The following is a 5,720-nucleotide window of genomic DNA, read 5'->3' on the forward strand; positions in this document are numbered from 1 at the left end:
ATAAATTATATCTGTCTTCATCTAGTTTCCTACCAATGTCCCCTCCCCTTTAAGCTGTCCCCCTCCTTTGAGAGTCAAAATTCCTTCCAAGAGTGACAATGGCAACTAGTCTCCATCACCAACACTAGAATCAGGTGCATGTCTGTTTTACTTTCAACTCCGGTTTTCTCTTTAACCAGTTTATTTTTTTGTATATCATTCTTTATTTTGAAAATCGTGAAACCTTTAAGAAAAAAAGAAAGTTACAGGAATAGCAAATATTCAAATACCTTTCTAGTTTCACTAATTTAATAACGTGCCACATTTTCCTTATTTCATTCTCTCCATGCCCCCCATACTTTTTTTTTCTTCCCATATCTTTATTTCACCCTAAATACTTTAGCATGTATCTCCTGAGAACAGTTATTACACTTGGAAAATTTAACATTGCACAATTGTATCTAATATACAATTCATATTTAAATTTCCCCAAAAACGTCCTTTGTAGCTCCAGCAACCCCCACTTTCCAACGCAGGATTGATCAAGGATCACACATTGCATTTAGCTATCATATCTATCCATCTCTTAATTCATCAAGGATTCCCTTTCTTTTTATTTTATGCTCCTCCCCCAATAACCCACTGAATTGATATCCCAGCCCTCCTCTCCAAGAGTGGGCTACTGAAGTTGTCTGGTGAATGCTGCTTTCATTCCCAATCTGAGTGAGTACAATTTCTGTCTATGCATGGATTAGAAAGATAGGGGTTAATTTCATTCATTTACTCTCCCTTCATCTCCACATCCAAGTAGACACAAATTCTTAAATCTAGAATCTGTCTACTCCAGTGACTGAATAGCAACAGTTTGGAAGCATTGCAAAAGATGTCTTTAATTTTTTTTACTCCATGAACCCCATGTTTTGAAACCCTGACTTCCCAAATGCATTATTTAATAATCAGTGTCTTTTAAATAAAATCACAGCACAAGGCTAAATTCTTGGGGTGGGGGGAGTGGGGGGCAAGTATCTACCTTTAAAGGCTTTTTGAAATACTTGACAGTAGTGTTTAGTCTCCTTTCCAGGTCATTAGAAAAGAACCCCAACCCGCCCCGCCCCAAATGAGAACTACTGTCTTACTAAATAAATGTGAAATTACTTACCCTGCCATGTAAATCTCTTTACACTGTGTCTCTTTCTACCTCTGGCCTAATTGTCCACTGTACCACCTCACCGTGCACCAGCCACTTTTGCTGTTGCTCAACTTTTTCACACCTCTGCTCTTTTCCTATCTGTTCCGAAGCTCAGAATCCTCTTGTTTCCACTTACCTATCAAGATATAGGCCAGTGTCATATCTCCATGAGGCCTCCAGTCCTCTACACCATGAACTGTGGTCTTATTTGAATGGTTTCTCGGTACTTTGAAGATATATCTCTCATAGGTTTTATGACATTCTGTTATTCTGTCTCTCTTTGGAAACTCTAAGCTACTAGAGTACAGAGTCTACCCTTAATCATTATTTTCCCCTGTGGTCTAGCACACTATAGATGCTCAATAAATATATGGTGAATAAATAAGTTCATCAGCTAACCCGTGGGCAGAGAGTAGAGGCACGTAACAACTGAATAGAGAGCATCTCAGGGATAAAGTGGTGCCATACTGGTTCTCCAGCAGTTTGGGCTCCCACACTCCTTTGAGGGCTGCATAAAAGCTTAGAACCTGCTCCCCCAAAAGATGCTTACCTGCATAACCACATTAAATCCCTTACAATGTTAACTCACTGGACTAGGTCTCAAATGATAATTTCTGCTGTGGCCTATGATCTTCCTGTCAATAAATCTTAGCCAATCACAGTTTCTACCTATGGGCGTGGCAAACAGATCACCCATCTATTTTGCAGAATCTACTATTTGGCTAGAAAATAACTTTCAAACTGGCAAAGCAGTATCATGTTGATAACAAAAAAAGGGCAAGTAATAAAATAGTAACTACAGTATTTTAGCATTTAAACACCACAAGAGGGGCACCTGGGTGGCTCAGTCAGTTAAGCGGCTGCCTTCGGCTAAGGTCGTGATCCCAGGGTCCTGGGACCAAGTCCCGCATCGGGCTCCCTGCTCAGCGGGAAGCCTGCTTCTCCCTCTGCCTGCCACTTACCCTGCTTGTGCCCTCTCTCTCTCTCTCTGTCAGATAAATAAATAAAATATTTTTTAAAAAATAAAGAAAAAAGCAATAAAACACCACAGGAGCCAATTAAATCTAGTTCCTCCCTAATCTGAATACTCAAACTTAAGTAGAATAGTTACTCCTCTTGTGTATCAGCAGTCAGATTTCTAAAGCGGTTATTGCCTGCTTCTTTGTCTTCAGAAAAGACTTAAATTTAAGAAAGTAAGGCTTTATAGCATGGAGAAAATTAGCCACTGCTGAATCAGTTTCTCTAAATTACATTACTCTGTAGCCAGAATTTAATCAAAATCAGTCACCATTTTCAGCAAAGTATGTTCTGAGAGTATCCTAAATACTGTAGTCAAGAATCATAAAGTCAGTGGTATGACCTTCTATTTTTTAACCTTCCTGGAATAAAAAGATAATGAGAAAATAGATTGTTTATAGACTTTCCAGACATCTATGATACGAAGAATTTTAAAATAGGAATTTAAAGCAGAAGAGCACAACACCATTTTAGATGTAGCAAACATATATTTAAATATTAATAAAAACTTTTCCCCTGAATTTTATCCTTAGTGATTTTTCAAAATCAAAATTAGACTTGCCACATTAAAACACCCATCCATTTGAAATGTTAGCAATTAAACAATGAGTATTTACCTGATTAAATATGTGGATATTTAAAAACTTATAATTGTGCAGTTATGTTCCTCTAAGAGTGTAAAGTATAAGACAGATTTGTAACATTCAAACTCCTAATTTACACACAAATTAGGTAAGCAATGGAGTTGTCATTGACATTTTTGGGGGGGAAAGGATTAAGACCTAAAAATGAATATATTTGGACTAATATTTGTGGTCATAATCCCACTAAAATTAATATTGAATGTCAAATAAAAATTATAACATAAATGTGATAAGTACTGTATAGAATGAACCTAGATAAAGGATGGGGAGAAAGTTGGGGGGGAAGGAGAAATCATGCCTCCACCACTATTACTATTGATTTTTCTGTTGCTATTTATTCAAAGAGAAAAAGTCCTAGGACGGGTTCCAGCTTACCTTCCATTGGCACAAATTTCCAATGGGTGTAAGTTTTAAGATAACACTGAGTCTGAACCATGTCTTTAATAGCTAGAAACAGACTATGTCATTGCAACAAAGGAAGGTGATATTCTGGTTGGTTGGACTTCAAATGATATGTAAAAGAAGACAAAATACCTGAAAATTTCAAACTGGACCAGATTATATCTGGCAAAATGAATGGGTGAGGAAACAAACATGATTGATCGTAGCCGTGTTTGAGTATGCTGGCAGCAATAATTCTTAGCGTTTTTTGAGTTGCTTCCATGGAATTATGGACACTGCCAATTTACAGCTAACTTAATTATTGCATCCCCTTTTTAAAAAACATTAGAAACTTCCCATTAGAATAAATTTGGTGCTTATACATTCTTCAAAATGTCACTGTATTGATAAAAATCACTTGATATAACAGCTGCCCACAGATAATTTAAGTATGTGGAGATGTGATCAAAGAAATGAAATTTTTTTGCTTAATTTTGATAATTTTATAACTGCTTCTACTTTGTGAAATTGCCTCTCCATACAATTTCTTTCTGAAATGGCTTTTTCTTTTATATTAACTCTCCCAAAGGCAATTTTTTTTTTATTTTAATTCAGTTAATTAACATATAATGTATTATTGGCTTCAGAGGTACAGATCTGTCATTCATCAGTTTTATAGAACATGCAGTGCTCATGACATCATATGCCCTCCTTAATGTCCACCACCCAGTTACCCCAACCCTCCACCCCCCTCCCCTCCAGCAACCCTCAGTTTGTTTCCTATGATTAAGAATCTCTTATAGTTTGTCCTCCTCTCTGGTTTCATCTTGTTTCATTTTTTCCTTTCTGCACCTATGATCCTCTGTTTTGTTTCTTAAATTCCACATATGGATGAGATCATATGATAATTGTCTTACTCTGATTGACTTATTTCACTTAGCATAACACCCTCTAGTTCCATTCATGCCATTGAAAAATGGCAAGATTTCAATTTTTGATGGCTGTGTAATATTCCATTGTGTGTGTGTGTGTACGTGTGTGTACATCAATCACATCTTCTTTATTCATTCATCTGTTGATGGACATCTGGGCTCTTTCCAAAATTTTACTATTGTGGACATTGCTGCTATAAATATTGGAGTACATGTGCCTCTTCGGATCAGTACATTTGTATCTTTGGGGTAAATACCCAGTAGTGCAACTGCTGGGTCAACGTTTTGAGGAAACTCCATACTGTTTTCCAGAGTGGCTGCACCAGCTTGCATTGCTACCAACAGTGTAGGAGGGTTCCCCTTTCTCTGCATCCTCGCCAAGATCTGTCATTTCCTGACTTGCTTAAAGACACAGTATTTTCTACTAACTAACATGCTATGCAATTTTCCACTATTCTGTCTCAATTCTATAAAAAGAAAAAGATTTATATAAAAATACATTAAAAGCCCATACCTGCTTGAATATAGTACTTTATTTTTTATTTGTAGGGGAAAACGCTAGAAATGTGGGAAAACCTAAATTAGATGTAGAAGACAGAGATATATGGATATGGAGAATTTGTTCATAAAACTAGCCTCATTAATGGTAAAAAAATGTGTAATTATCCAAGCTGAGATACTTTGGAGAATGAAACTAAAAGTAAAATGGAAATGCTATTCATAATTATGTTGGGACAATAGTAAATGAGGCTTTTCCCAAGCAAGTTGGGACATACGCTTATCCTAATTATTAAACATTTGTTAACATGACAGGCATAGGGATCTTTTTAAGATAGAAGAATAATCAGCTGCTGCCTTCAGGGATCTCAGAGTCTAGCACCTGAAAGGAATAAATCAGTCCTGCAAAACTGATGCCTAGACAGCAAAAAGGCCCTGCCTTGCCAGCCAGTTGCCTTCAGTGCTAGGTAACTTTCTCATCCCTTATTCACTCTGGGATTAGCTTGGGGTCTAGGCTTCTATTATGTGTTTGGACATTTTTAGGACTTGACTCTGGCCACAGTTATGGCCCAGCTTTGCTCTCTTAATGGCTTTTTTTGGTGCCCTGTTTTCGCTTGTTGTGGCCCAAGTTCCATAATTTAAGTAGGAGAACATGAATGTTCTTGTTACCAGAATTGGACATGCCCCAGAAATCCGGTTTGAGTGTGTGTTTACTCCCTGAGTACTTATGATAGAAGCAGCATTGATCTTGAATCTTCACATTGGCACTAAATAATTTTTTAAATTGTCTGTAGTTTGCTGTGCACCATTCCATATGTTGGCTTCCTTACATATGTGGAGCCATGCAATCTTCAAAACCACCCAATGACCTTGATCCTATCATTATTCCCAATTTATAGTTGAGGAAACAGAGTTTCAGAGAGGTCAATTAACTTCTCCCAGTTACCCAGCTAATAAGCATGGAACTAGTATTCAAATCCAGAAATCTGCCTCTAAATCTCAAAACACTACACTTTACTGGACTTGGCAGTTACTACTCAAAACATTACACTTTACTGGATTTGGCAGAACAACAGGCTC

The sequence above is a fragment of the Mirounga angustirostris genome, unplaced genomic scaffold (genome assembly GCF_029215605.1).
Source record: "Mirounga angustirostris isolate CCGP_5_RB_7025 unplaced genomic scaffold, mMirAng1.0.hap1 SCAF_4, whole genome shotgun sequence".
In the NCBI taxonomy this organism is placed as follows: Eukaryota; Metazoa; Chordata; class Mammalia; order Carnivora; family Phocidae; genus Mirounga; species Mirounga angustirostris.